We start from the raw sequence: 15,538 nt of genomic DNA, 5'->3' as shown, positions 1-15,538 counted from the left end.
GAACTATGTGCTCTGTGACTTCTGTAGGAAGTGTTGGACGAAGTTAGTTATGAAGTATGTGCAAGGTAAATGCTGGGTGGCAGCTGGTGAATAGGAGGACATATTGCAAGGCTTTGGAATTAAGTTGTGTAAAACTAAAGAAGATAAGTAGAAACAGAAGAAAAGCATTAAGAGGGTAATACAAGATAGATCTGTTATTTTGGAGTAGCCATTTTACCTGTTGGTGTATGAGTTAGAATCATGTTAAGAGGTAGCTCTCTGCCTTGCTTCCCTGCCCTCCTCCTCCAGGAGTGGTACCCCTTATTTTGTGGCTCTACGACTACTAATGTCGCTGTAAGGGATGTGGTAAAAACGTGGCTAGAGCAGAAAGCATGGCAGATCGCACCTATATATGTCAATTAAATGTGAGGGTAGAACTACACTCTCACTTTGCATGCACAGCCAAACAATGTACCCCCAGTGTGTAACTTACTTGATCCATATTGTAATGATAACTGCAGATGAACAAAGTTCTCTGTTCAGTTTCTTCTTTACATCTCTGTTATAATTGGAGAAGCAGTCCCATTGTGTTCCAAATGCCCTCTAGCATTTGTTTTAATTACAGCATTACTTTGAAAGGAAATTGCTTGACAGTACTAGCCAGAATCTTTAACTGGCAGATGAGTGTACATTTCGGTAAGTGAAAAATAATCCACTGTATTACCAGCAAACCTTTAGCATTTTCATGCAAAGTACACAAATTTATGTGTGTACAGTAAGCCAGAATAATACTTGTATCCATACCACATATGGCACAGAGAAGGTAACCACGTGTCTGGGATTCTGACACGCTCTCTCCACCAGGTTTTGTTTGGTTTGATCTCTCTCACTACTGGTTGGTAGATGCTCTGAACCACAACTGAATGAAAAAAACCAAACCAAAATATTTTCTGCACATGCGAGGGAATGGATCCTAAAAATCAGGTTTTAAAAGATATCACGTATGGGTGAATATTGGTTACCCTTGTTTTTGTGAAGTTTCGATTTGTGTTCTGATCATGTTGATTCCCATGATTTTACATATACACTGAAATGTGACTTGCTTATCCAATATGGAAACAGTTCCCCAGTTCCTCCATGAAGAAAAAAACCCCCTGTATTTGTTGTTTATGAAATGATCTTTTGGTGAGACCCCACCTGGAGTACTGCTTCCAGCTCTAGGCTCCCCAGTACAAGAAAGACATGGGGTTAGAGCAGGTCCAGAGGAGAGTCATGAAAACGTCCAGAGGGATGGAACACCTCACCTGTGAAGAAAGGCTGAGAGAGGTGGAGTTGCTCAGCCTGGAGGAGAGAAGGCTCCCAGGGGACCTTATTGTGGCCTTTCAGGGGGTTTGGAACTAGACAGTGTTTGAAGGTCCCTTCCAACTCAAACCATTCTATGATGAAACAAATAATTTATTTTGGAGTAAGGTTAATGTAAATCTTAGTTCAAGATTTGTACCACAATGAATCAGTTCTGCACATTGTAAAATGGTAGTTTAACATGGTTGCCAATCCATGGTGAGAAGGGGGTAACAGGTGCAGTTCACAGAGCAGAATAGCCTTGGCTCAATGATACTGAAATAACACCTGCAAATGTTGAGCCACAATGCTGTTGAGCATTGCTAAACCCTTACTGAAGCAAAATGAACAGCATCAGAGACTGTTGGGCCCAGTATATTTGCTTCCAGTTTTCACTTTCATAAAAATTGTATTTATTTAGATAATTTATTTAAGATTCCTGATTGTAGAAAATGTAGATTTTATTTTATTAAGAATGCTCATCCAGCATGAAAGGCATTGAGGAATTTACTTAAAGGATCAGATGTCTGGGGATGTGATATGAAGCAGCACATGCTTTATGTGGCTCTCCCTGTCTCTGTGAAAGGGAGGACATTTTGCACAAAGGCATCTTTTAAGAGTTTTGGTTCTGAAATAAGGCCGAATCAGAAGTACACAGGAAGTATATGTCTCTGTAGAATAATAAAACTGTATTCACAGAGTAAGATGCTCCAAAGAGAGCATAAACTATCTGGAGTGCTAATACACATTATCCTCTGTGTTAACCCCCAGAGACTGTGAAAGGCTCCTTGTTACATCTTTTACACACAAAGAATAACCTTGTATTTCAGTCAGTTGTCTTATTTCAGATTAAGACAAACAAATAGTCTAGCCATTTAGAAAATGTGAAAAGAACTGGGAAGTTCTCTGTGTCTCAGGAGATACTGATGGGAAAGATCCACAAGGGCAGAAGATGATCAGCGGTTCACAGTATCACACTTCTCTTTGCTCTGTGCTGAAGTGTTTTACAGTGCTTGGTAGCACTCTGTGTGCCCTTGTGTGCAAAAAACATTGGGACAGGGTAATATTCAGTGTAAAAGCAAATAATTGATGCTTAGGTGTGAGTAAATCTGGAAAGTTCAACTCCAGGCAAAGATCATAATGCATTAGCATTATACAAGGCTTCACAAACTTTCACTTCCCAAGGAAAATTGTAGTTCATGTCAGAAAGAAATTCATTCTGTGGACTATTAGTAGCTTAACAGGATTCAGCTCCCTGTAGAGATGAGATCTAAGAATGCAAAACAAAGAGTTTGTAAGTTGCATAAGAGTGAAAAGCCAGATAAGCAGTGTTTTACTGAAAGCAGGGCATCATCAGAGACAGCTGCAGTTCTGATGTGACTTGGAAGGCCTAAATCTCCTGCCTCAGTTTACCATTCTGGCTCAGGAGCAGGAAAGTTTCCAGTCCCCACAGGCAATTGGGGACAAGCTGCAGTACATCTCTGAGAAATCATGAGTTCCTGATACTGCAGCATGGAACCACGAAAGAGAAATTGATTTCATTTAAGGATTTAAAGAGTGGTGAATAGGCTGTTATATGTCTGACTGACTGTGTTCAGAATATCTTTAGGCTGTTTTACAGATTATGTACATTGTGCACCTCACCTGAATAAACCTGTGATCTAAGGGAGCATATGGGATTGAAATGTCCCAGGCTCCTGAGTGTGGGGCCTGCTTTGAGTTTGTTCTTAAAGTGATGCTTGCCTTACGATTTTTCTTTTTAATCTATAAGGGGTATTCTTGTAATCTAAAATGAAGTCTCAAAAATTCCAGTACCTAGATTAAAATCTTGCAATAGTGTTAAAAGCTCCGTTCTAGAAAGTAGTGAGTATTCTCTGAAAAGAATATAATTGCTGTTAAAATGGAGGCTAAAAGGGAATTTTGTGACCCTTATTCCATTACTGCTTCTCATTTAAATGATTTGGGTTAGTTCTCTTTTACACTGCTATTAAGGAGAACTGATGTCAGATTTTTAGTCATAGCAACAAGATAGAAAGTTACAGTAGTTAAAGCAGAGACCTTATTGGCAGTGGGCCTCAGTATGTGCTACTCCAGGCATATTCTGAGACATGGCACTTCTTGTATCTCTTTCCCCATTCAAACCTTCAGTCAGCCAGGTCGATTGAAGGTGATGTAGTATCAGTTACAGTATATTGCAGGTTACTCTACAATTCATCACAGAGATGACAATGCTCCCAGAAACTGTGCAGCTGCTCTTAAAGCTGCTGATGCCACTGCTTTGTGTGTCAAGTGGGCATAAGGATTAGCGAAGGGAGAAAATCAGAACTTGACTGGTCACCTGATGTATCTCGTGCTAGTGTAAAAAGGAAGGAAAAGTGATTTCCATTAGTTGTGGGACAATTAACATGAAACACTATAAATTCCAGCTGTGCTGTTTATAACAAAATATGGTGCACTGGTTTATCATCCTATTACAAAAATACTATTCAATAAGAGATATTGAAGACAGAGGTAGTCTGGATTTATACTGAGACAGTATTCTGGGCAAGGGAGGTTCAGGGAGACAGAGACGAATCTGGGAATAGTAGCAGAGACAAGGGGAACTCAAGAATAAAAAGTGTCTGTCTTTTCAATCATTGCCTTTTACTTGACCAAGGTTGGGCATGTTACAAAATGTGAATGCCCAGGCCCTGGCAGGTAGAGCACCATGCATCATGTAGCAGATATTGTACTCCATTTGCAATGCTGTTTAACGGCCACACAAACTCCCTTTGCTGTGAAGAGCACAAGCAAACCACTGATTCCAGTAGTGGGTGTCTGCTTTTGTAACCCACTTGGAAAGTGACCCTTATAGAGAAAATATCCCATGGATGGGATTGTTCTACTTTCCAGGTATCTATCCACTGCTAAATAATGAAACCATTCACAGGGAAACATATTTTTAAAGCTCCTCTGAAGTAATTTCCACCACCTTACAAAACAGTGGTGATTACAACTGAAATAGTTACAGCACCAATGCCAAGCTTGCATGAAATTTCCTATTTTAAGGGCTCGTGTTCACTAGCATTGTACTTTTGCTAAAATTTGTAGGCAGATATTTTCCTTCCTAAATACCTTCCTCAAGCTGATCTTCCAGGAAAATAAATCCAGGGAAATAGTTCAGCTGTTTCTAAAGAAGGTAAATCTGTTAGCAACAAGGAAGAAGAGACGACCAGAGTTAATTAATTACCGAGTTTCTGTATTCTGGAGCAGGCGTTTGAAGAGTTCTTGCATTGAAGTGCTTGAGCTCCCTACCTGAACTTGGCCATGCTATAAATCTTTCTGAAATCACACCTGCACATGTTTTGTGCAGTTGGTTTTAGTGGTTTAGGTCCCCAGAGAGTCTGCTTTTTGCAGGGAGATAGATCAAAATGGTGTGGGAGATCGAAGGCTAGATGGCTGCGGTGTGGGAACATGGAGACTGATAGAGAAGTGCAAAGGAGAAGGTATGAGCAGGGTGGGTGAGAAGTAAGGGCTTGATCACCAATGTCAACAAATGCTGTCACTGCTGCTGACTGGTGGGCTGGGTGCTCAAGAGCTGAGTGCTGATGAGCAGGCTGAGATGGCAAGACTGTGTGTTAAGGGACAAAAATTGAAGTAGCTGTCTTCGCAGAGCTGCATTAAGACAGCGGGTGTCTCCCATCAGTCAGGAGGTCACTGCAAGAGCAAGACAGGCTCCAACTGGGGTTCTTTCCACTGCCCCCTCCATGGCTGAGGGCACTTCTGTCAGAAACCCGGTCTGCAGAAGTCTGTAGCCACCACAACCTTAGTGGTGGGACTTTTGGCAGGCAGCAAGAGGTGCAAGAGCAAATGACCTGGTTATTCTTTCACTTTTAAAAGGGACTGAAGAATGCATTTTTCCTCTTGCTTTCCTCTTTCTTTCCTAATCTGTAACAATTAGGGATAAACTGGCCAAAGGGCAGATAGCTTGGCTTGCCAGCTGAGGGCCTTTTATGTCTGAGGCTGCCATTATTTTGTGGAAAGGTGGAGGTGGATGAGTCTCCATGTCCTATATCTAAACTGTGATGCCCATCTTGTGCCCTTCAACTTTGACAATAATTGAGAGTATACCCTGGAATCACCCAAACTCTTGAGACTGAGCATATGGGCATCAGTGTTAAGTGATACCCGTAATTATTTCAGTGAAGCTAGGCTTTGGAAAAGGCAATATCTTTTATGGCACTCACTGAAAGTTAGTTCAGTTCCTTCCTTATAACAGCCCCTCAAGCAGCCTTTACTGTAGTGGCCCTGTTATCTACAGCTGCACCGCTTCTGTCATTTGCTTTAAAGGGAGCATTTAATTCTCCAGATCTGTTTTTCCTGGGGTGGTGTAGGTACTGCTTGAAGTGTAACTAAGTGAATGGCTGTGGACTTTACTGTCTTGTTATTGCTACTGGCATAGATCTTTCTGCTGCACAGTATTCTCCAATATGCTGCAAGATAAAAACTTAGTTTTCTAAAATATGATTTAAAAGCTTAACTCTATCAGCAAATGAGCTAGTTCAGGGGATTCTTTAATTGGTCATTAATACTGTGTTTAGTAATAGAAAGTAAAGGCTATCTGCCACACAGTTGTTAACAGCCCATTAAAGCATATGTTGTAATATTTTTTTAAACTGTACACCTCCTTTTGCTTTGGGAATAAGAGGTTATAAACTGAATTTATCTGGCTCTTGGAACTCAAAACCACTTATCTCCTCATCCAACACATGGTACCTATAAGGCTGAGGGATCAGATTAATCTGTTTTGAACTTGTTTCACTTAAAAAAATAAAGGTCCCATTAACAAATACGTGTAAAGTAACTACAAAGTGGGGCTTTTGGTATGTAGTCTGCCTTTCTAAAACCTATGAACAGAGCTACAGGCTACTGAATTTACTGTAATGCCGATCTGTCAGGTCTCAGGGAGCTCAGGTGCCAGAACAGGGAGCGAGGCACTGGGCTGCTCCAGGAGATGTCTCCCCTTAAGCAAAGGTGAGCCCGCCAACCTCAGGTTAGCCTTCTCCTGTTTCACAGGCTTGCATCATGAGAGAATTTTCAGATGCCTGCACTGCAAGTGCATGGAGTGCCAGTATATTTTTTCAGGAGTGGGGGGGGGGGGGGCATAAGATGGGGCTGAATGAGTGAGTGTTATGTTCAGACAGTGGGATCTGAAAAACTGGGGTGCAGTTTTGTCCTAAGGGGTGCTCTGTGGGTGTCCACTTCTTACCAAGCTCCTTCCCATGTTAAGCTCTAGTTTCCAAGACATCTTATCATCTAGCTGTCACTTGGAGAAGGCCCTCAGGATTTAGTCAGGTTGAAATAAAGACTGAAGGTCTTAAAATGACATGTTGAACTAGGAATGCTGAAGCAGCTGTTCTGTTGCTGTTATAAGGCTCTGGTTTGAGCTCAGAGTCCCTTTTTCTTTCCCACAGCTGGAATTGTTGAAATAAGCAACTGCTGCAGACAATAACCCAGCCCTCAATTTTACTTCATGTACTCTAGGGATGTCTGTTTGATTTTCTTTAAAGAGGCTACTAATCCCTTTCTCTGCTGTCAATGTGAAATGATGGCACTTGATTGCTGAAGACACAGAGCCACAAGTTTCATGTCTGATGGCTTTTATTAGGAGAGCTCCCTTGAAAGTGGTGCTGCTCAGCAGGGCTAATTTAAAGTGCTTTTTCTCTCACAGATGGATGTAACTGTTTCAGGGTGTTTGGGGTGCAGCTGTTGCTGAGGTGGCAGAGCTTCTAATTCCCAGGCAGAAATCAGGGATTGGGGTGGCTCTTCTGGAGAATCTGTATGTGTACTATGGACCCTAAAGAGCATGGTCCAACCTGACTCAAGAAATCACCTGTTGTATATCACAGTAATAACATGAAGTAGAAATGTTAAGGGATTTGTCATCAGCTGCAGTCTTTTGCATTATCAGTCTGTACCTCACCCTTTAAGAAATGAGTTTCTGAGCTGAAGAGAATACTGACACAGTAAGGAAAGAATAAAGCAGGGCTGAAACTGGGCTTAAACAAAATTCTGTACTTCAAAGCACTCTATGCCTTTTAGAAATATTATATTTAACATCTCCACTCATCGTAATAGCTGAAAATAAGGAACCACTCATCTTTTGGGAAGACTCATCTTTTATCCCCTGGTTATACAGACCTCTGTCACTTCCTACTGTTGATTTCTAATTCACACCTGCAGCGTGCTGTAGCCAATAATATTGAAATGCTCTATAAATATTAATTAAACATTCCAATAAACCATCCTGATGATTCACAATGTTTTTATTGTGCCTATTGCAACACCCTTTATAAAGACATGATACTTGTGTATTTGTATGCTCTTGTATGAATCCTTAACCATAACCACACTAGAGCTTATCTCTACACCAAATATTTTTATTTCTTCCTTCAACATCCAAATGCTTTTTAGAAGCTTCATTATGTTCAAGGACCAATTAAAAGACACAACATATCCCTAGCTATTTATATTTAGAATGTAAGGATGTCAACATGAAATGTAAAAATCTTAATGCAATGATAGTAAACGTTTTCAGAATTGCAATACGCATGCTTATACAATAGTCTCACATTTAAAAGGCCACCAGTCTGAATTATTGAGTACAGCATCAAGGAAGTGGCCTGACAGAACTGGAAGTATTTGGATGCTACAGAAGCTTAGGGAGTGGGCGGTACATTTAAAAAGAGTCACTGCTTTCTCCCACTTCCAATGAATTTGAGATAATTTTCTGCATATCCTGGCTTTTTAAAATGATGCAAAATTTTGGAGACTTGTTGAATACAGAGGCCATAATGGCATTTGGAATTCATGGTGAGACTTGGTCACATTTCAAACCTGTAATCTTGGTAGCGTTTTGTTACTACTGACCATCTATAACAATATAACTTACCAGTTGAATTTATACAGTGTTTGAATTGATTTCCTTGTCCTGGTAAGAATTTAGCTTTTACATTTCTTGTTGATGTATTTCACTCTGAGTTAGTGTCTGTTTCATGTCCCTCTGTACAGAAAACCTGAGACCTAACTATGAAGCGTAATAGCGAAAAAGTTCTCAAGTATGTAGTCCAAAAAATCTTCCTTTCTGAAATTTCCCCTTCAAAGAAATCCAATTTTTAATTTTTGTTTTGAATAACACTTACCTTGTTTCTGAAGTGCTAAACAGAGAAAATCTATCTTAAAAATTCTCCAAGTCTCCTCATTCCATGGTGTATTCCAACAACAATACCAGCTACACCTGGTCATTACGTTAGACTTCTTTGTTAGCACTGTAAAGCAGGGATTTTAGTCTTTTTGCAGCAAATTTCTATGTGCATTTATGATGTCATAGTAAGAATGATTATCACATATGCAGAACTGTATTCATTTTTGTAACCTTAAAAAATTTGCAACATGTGCCTATACAATTATATTTTTATACATATGCCTTAATGATAGCACTTAGACATTACATTAAGAGGATCAACATGAAGGCAGAGAAAGAACTAGTTTATTTTGTGTATGTGAAATATGTTTTGCTGCATACTGAAGAATTGCCTTTGCTGAGAATCACTTTAACTGGTGTCATGAAGTTAATAAATACACATATCACAATGCACTTAAGAATTTGCAGAAATATATGTGAATACTATAAAAAAAAAGCACATTAAATTTTTAAATATTGGAGAACTGTCTTTATGAACCAGAAAATAAGTCAGAAAATCACCAGAATGCCAGGAGGACAATCTGAACAGAGAAGGCTGGTTAGGAACTGGATTGTAATTTGGGCAATAAACCCTGTTTATGATAGTCACCCAGTCATTAACTGTCTCTGCTGCCAGAGGAAACTGGGACTATTAACTTACTCTGACTGAACCAGAGGGGGAAAGCAATAATTTCTTTTATAAGCAGAAGGAAAGGTTCTGCTCAATAAAGAGCAATTAAACATTTCCTCTTAAAAATGCTCAGGAGCTCATGCTACTGTCAATAGACATGTGGCCATCAGAATCTTTCCTTTGGCTCTTTGAAGGACATTCCATGCTATTTGTGTATTTACTACATCTCTGCAATCACAAACCTGACAGAAGCTGAATTTTGTTGGGGTGAATGGTTCCACTGGATGACTAGTGTTCTAATGAATTTCCTTCTCATTGTGAATAGGTAATCTTTAACGTGTTTTCAGAGATTAGGGCTAAAGATGTGCTCTTGTATGCTAATCTGGCTTCATATAACTAAGGATGACTTTTTAATTATTCAGATAACTCTCTCTTTCTACCTCTTTAATTAATTTAGATTTTTTTTTTTTCTCAGTAAGATATTTGTTGCATTACTATCTTGAATCAGTGACCTGTTCAGGAAATTATACTGTATCATTATGCGCTGTATAAAAAATGTTTCCTTTCAATCTCCTTAGGTTACAAAAACATTTTGGTGCTATTATTTCTGTTAGAAGATTTAAATCTTGCAATCCTTGTCTGGATCACAGCATTCTGTGTGCCACAAAAAGAAGAGAAAGAGCAGTCTTTTGCATGGAGTTCAGAATTGGACAGCAGTGAAAGATGCAAAAATAGCAGACATGTCTTCTAGCTGTAAGAAGAATGGCCTGTGAAGACAATGACTTCATTTTCATAATATACTGGTAGCATTTAACCATATGAGTAATTTTCTTTCAAGGAAAATGTAATAAATTATTGCCAATTACTCCTTCAATTTATCATTATCAGCACATAACAGTCATATCACTTTAGCAGTTCATAAAAATGTGGTATTTCACAGGGTTTTATTAGTATCTGGACTGCTGTACAAAACAGCTTTCAGAAGAGGGAGGCTGCATCATTCCACAGCTTCCCATCCATCACCAGCTGGCTATCAAGGGATACAGGAGTAAAACAAACAATGAAAATTACTGCCCACATGCTGGTCCTCTTTCCACTATGGTGTCTGCAGTAATTGAAAGCTTGGCTTGTCTAACTGCAGCTGAATTTGTGCAGCATCTAATGCCAAACAAAGCATCAATATTCCTGCCATTTCTAAACTCACTTTCAGTAATGTTCCTACTGGAAACTATTGAGTTGTGGGCTAAGTATTTCAGCAATTAAGCAAAATCCTCACTGAAGGTCAAAGAGAATTTGACTTGACTCTACATTTTGGCCCAAGATCATTCTATCACATTGCATTAGAAAGGGTATGTGACAGAAGTGTGGGAGCTCTACCTCATCTCACAGACAAATCACCCCATCAGTACCTGTCTTATTGTGACCTGCCTATAGTTGATATCTGCCCCCCCCCAACCCCGCGATGGGTTACAAAGCCTATTTACATCTTCTTGTGGTTGCATTTGCTGTCTGAATAAAAGAAGATGGAGAAGGAGGAAAACAAAGAGTTAGAGAGACAGAAAATGTTCAAATACAGATATGGCAAAGAGGATAGCTACTGAAGAAGCTGTGTGAAGCAACTTCATTCTAGCTCTACTATACTGCCTTTCTTTTTACCTATGTAAAAAAGGTTATTATGAGAAATACTTCAATGTTCTCTCTATCCCCCCGTTGGAGGGATTTCAAAGCCATAAAACTAACAATGCTGTTTAATTTCTCTTTTAAATTGGAATGATGAGAACATAACAGGGTGATGGGTTACAACTTCAGAGAGCTGTGTGCCATCCTGCTGAAGTCAATGGAGGTAGAAGTTTATGGAAAATCATATCACAGGCTGCTGAATAAGAGAGGATTCCTGTAACAGAAAGCATGGAAGAGTTTGAGAGCTGCTAATATTTTCTGTTAGAGCAACTGAGAGTTAGAAAAAGAAGAAAATTGACCCCTCCATTGGGTCAAAAATATAAGAACTTGGTAACATTTTAGGGTACAATCCTCAAAAGGTTTATAATGATTTAATGTCCTCCAAGTCACTCACAGTAAGAGTGTGTAAATTGTTTTAGATAATTATTGGCTATGTAATACCAAATTACTTGCAGAATGATGGCTAAATTAAATGATTCTTTGCCTAAAGATCTTGTTCAATTCCTACTTATTCTACCAAACCAAAGTAAGAATTAGCTGGAAGATTCTTGTGACCTTTTGGGGAGGCAGGAAATTGGAAAAGAAATGATCGCAAATATATCCAAGCTCTACCAAAGGCTACAAAAGACATTCTTTTCATTAAAAAAAGGTATTTTTTTATGCTTTAAATACTGCTAGGATTGGATCATCTACCTCAGTTTATTGAAAGGAATCTACCAGGCCTGACTTTGAGGTGTATGTGGCTAAAGCATATATGAGAAAAGGATTTGGCCTAAGGTCTTCATTCTCCTATGGGAAAGGTATGGATAGCTAACAGCAAAGAGAAATGGAAGATTACAAGGTGTTGCTGATGAGATGGGCTTATAGCAAGTAAGAGACATGTAACTTAACAGCTGAAATGTGCATTTGTTCCAGACTTCCATTTGATTAAAATGATAGCCATTGTTGTTTTTTTGTGGTTTGGTTTTTTTTTTTTTTTTCTTCCCCAAATGAATGCATAGCAGCTGTCCATGTGTGTCATATTTTTTTTTTTTTTTGGAAATATTGGGAACATTCTTCTACAAATTTCTAAGAGTTCATACAAAAAGGTATGTATTTTTTGCAAATACCTTTTTTCCTCTCCTGGAGGTTCAGATGTTTATGTGTCTGATGCTGTACCTTCCAAAGAATGTGACTTGATTTAAACAGGAAATTTGTTTCCTTATAGAGAAAGAGAAAGGCTTTGCTATACTGATTCCCTTAAAAAGGGGAATACACTCAGCACTAGAAAATGTAAAAATACAGCAACAAACTGCATACTAGGTGTTTCACAAAGACAGTTGTCTTGGCCATTGAAAATATGAGGAAAAGGAAAACAAATTAAAAGGGTAGATTTTATATGATGTGTTTTTGTGTCTTTCCCATGTACTAATATCTTTCTTTTAAAGGAGTCTCACACTACTTAATGAGTTGAGGTATAGATGTGTACGTGCATCAAAAATGTATGATATATCCACCTTAGCTCCTTATATTCCCTTTGGAAATAAACCCAGGCAACTTTACTAAGATATAGCAGAATTTAATAATTGATTAGTTTAAGATTTAATGGTATGTTTCATCTATGCATTAATCATTTCTCCCCCTTCTGAGGTTAATGCTTTTGAAAGTCATTGCTTGATGAGATCATGTAAATTCAGCAGTCTGGCAGTTAAAAGAAAGGTTTAGAGGTCTTGGATAAGTTTTTGCAAAATACTATATTGCAGGTTACCAAGAAATGTTAGATGTGGTGTTTTAGCAGGGGAAAAAATCAATCATGTATCACAAAGTGACTGCATTGATTTTGTTCAGTCTAGTTTGCATTTTTTTGACCTGTTTTTATCAGATGTGAATTACCCTTTATCTAGGAAGTATTTACTTTATCTGAGAAATATTGATGTTGCATTGCATATGACTTGAAAAAAAAAGTTTAAAGCAGTGCCTGTAAATATTTGAAAGAGATCTTCATTCACATTTCTCTCAAATTCATGTTCACTATAGGCTTTGAACACAAGAGGGAGACAAAGACTTGGTTAATATGACAGAGTTAGCTGCAGAGAGCTGTTTAAAAACTAAACTTCAGAAAAGAAATGCATAGAATGAAATCAGCTGGTGATTTACAAGTATTACATATGATTAAAAAATATTTTTATCACATGCCCTATTGCTTTCTAAATTGCTACCTAGCATTACTCACGGAGAAACAGTTTCCCCCTTTTCTTTTTGCTTTACTAAGTGCTGCTAGTGCAACGATTTCTTACCCTGTTTCTGAAAGTGGTGTCATGGACAGTCTTCCCTTGCTGCCTGTGCCTATAGCTGACATTGAGGTATTTTTGTTAGTAGAAAAATTGCGTTCAGTCATACAAGTTATGTTGTTTTCTACTGCAGATTGCACCACTGATGTCTGGAGTAAGATGCACTTATTTTTAATTCTCTTGTTTTTAAAATATAACACCATTTGGCATGTGCTTACAGTGTTTTGCAATGCTTTCTCTCGTTTGAGAACTCTTAGCAAACAGATATGATAGAGATGGATTTTTAAAACCATTTTCTTCCAAAATTTCTTGGCATAAAAAATTATCGAACCATGACTCCACCATCTTTAGTCTTTTGTAGTTTCTAGTGAAAACAGATCTGAGAAAACCTGCTAGCTGGTTGATAGCTGGGAGACTGAAGCCCTCTTTCTCTACAGCAGAAGTGCAACAATGTGCTTGGCCTTGCCAGTGTGAGTCAACCATCGCTCTGAAGAAGTGTTGCCAGAATTCATTTTCCTTGTACAGTTGGGGTCTGTCTGTTGACATTGAAAATCTGCTCATTCTTCTGGCTGATTATATGGTTTGCTCCTTGCTGATAGGTGAACTGAGGCTGCTTACAGTGTCCATCAGAGAGCCAGAGGATGGACTTCGCCTTGCAACCACATAGCAAAGAAAATAAAACCATCTAAAACCGCATGCTATCATCTGACTTAAAGATGGTGGAAAAGAGCTGGATATGATAAAGCAACAAAGAGATAATGTGGATGAACTTCTGAGCAATAGGAGTAATTAGCCATGTGGGTTTTACCAAGTCGTCTATTCTGTCATTATAACACTGCTTTTGTGTTTTATACCTGCTTACAACATTTTGAAATGAAAACACCAATTAATCCTTAGGTTCTGGTAGACTAAAATGTGCAAAAATTATTCAATGTGATTAGGAATTAATACTTTAAAGTGCAATTAAGTTCAGGGGATGATGAGTTGAGTAAATTGGTCAGTACTACTCTGTACTCTAGATAACATTCTAATTCTGGATTGATACCTAGAAGTGGATAGTTTCATATCCTTTTTTCAGACCCAGAATCACCCAGACTTCTTTATGTTGCTATGAATTGTAACTAGGTAAACAACATTTCCAAGTGCATCAAAGAGCTGTCTTACTTCCACATGTAATTCATAGTAACAAGAAATATACAGAAATAAAGTAAGGGAATACTGTCTTGGACATTTAAAACCTCATGAAACATGGCTAACTTCCATGTTATTAAAAAGAACATGCAAACCACATGTTTAAAGGAAGTATGTGTTTAGACTACACAGATGCAGCATCTGTGTGACTTTTAGATTGGCAAAACAACCTGAAAGTACTTTCTTTCAGTGTAGAGAAACTCATTGTATTCTATCAGCATCAGGAACTGTTCCTTAAATAAGAACAATTTTGACTGTAAATTGAAAGGCACGAGCCAAGTGGGTCTGTTGAGATATTTAGTAACTATTGTTGCTGGAACAGTGCATAGCTAGAGCTTTAAAATAGGTACCAAAAGGAGCCCTCAGGCAGTCTGGGAAGAGCTGCCTGGGCTGTGTGGCAGAGGCAGTGCTCTCCTCTCTACTGTCCCTTTTCTAAAACGATGTGACTGCCATGCCAGTTCTGCAATAGATCTTTGCTGGTAGTAGTGACTGGCATAGCACAAGCCTCTGGAGTTTTAGTCAGTTGGGTAGTTCTAAGCAGCTCAGAAAACCTAGCCATTGACAAGCAGACTGAGCTACAAGAATACCATTGCACCAGTGGGAAATTTTAAGAAAATGTAATTGTTGACACAGCTAGTGGCAGTTGGTAGGCTCTTCACTTCAACTCCCCTAACTATGATGATGTAGCCTTCCTTCCTAGCTGTGTTTCTGTGGCCACTAATGCTATAGCCTTGAAGCAGAAAAGAAAGTTTTACTAAAACAGGCTAAATTTGTTTCAGGAGCATGGACTTCCCAGTGAATGGAAGAGGAATGCACTGAGGTTTATTTTCAGGTTCTGTGTTCTGGGTGTATGATGTGCCTTAGAGTTCTGGAGAGCGGAAGGTGATCCTTCTTTCAGATGGAAAAAGAGAATTCTGCCTGTAAACTCATTTTAATTTGTTCTAAAACTCAGTACATGCATTTGTAATTTATATAGTGAATGGGGAGGCTGGGAACAGAGTACAGCACGTTATTCACTGGCATTAACATAGCTTAAAAACTTGGCATCGACATGATATTTGTGCTCTCAGACTGAGACAGTCTTCTGACATGAGGCTACTAGCCTGATTTATTATCACTTTTTGTGCAGGAACTGTGTGTATGGCATGGTGCATCATCTTTGGAAGTGGGCAAGGATGGCCTCAGACTCTGTCTGTTTGTCCTTTAAGCAGTTGTCAACACAGT

Source organism: Strix aluco, chromosome Z (assembly GCF_031877795.1).
Source record: "Strix aluco isolate bStrAlu1 chromosome Z, bStrAlu1.hap1, whole genome shotgun sequence".
NCBI classification, from domain to species: Eukaryota; Metazoa; Chordata; class Aves; order Strigiformes; family Strigidae; genus Strix; species Strix aluco.
Note: the sequence above shows the minus strand (reverse complement) of the source record.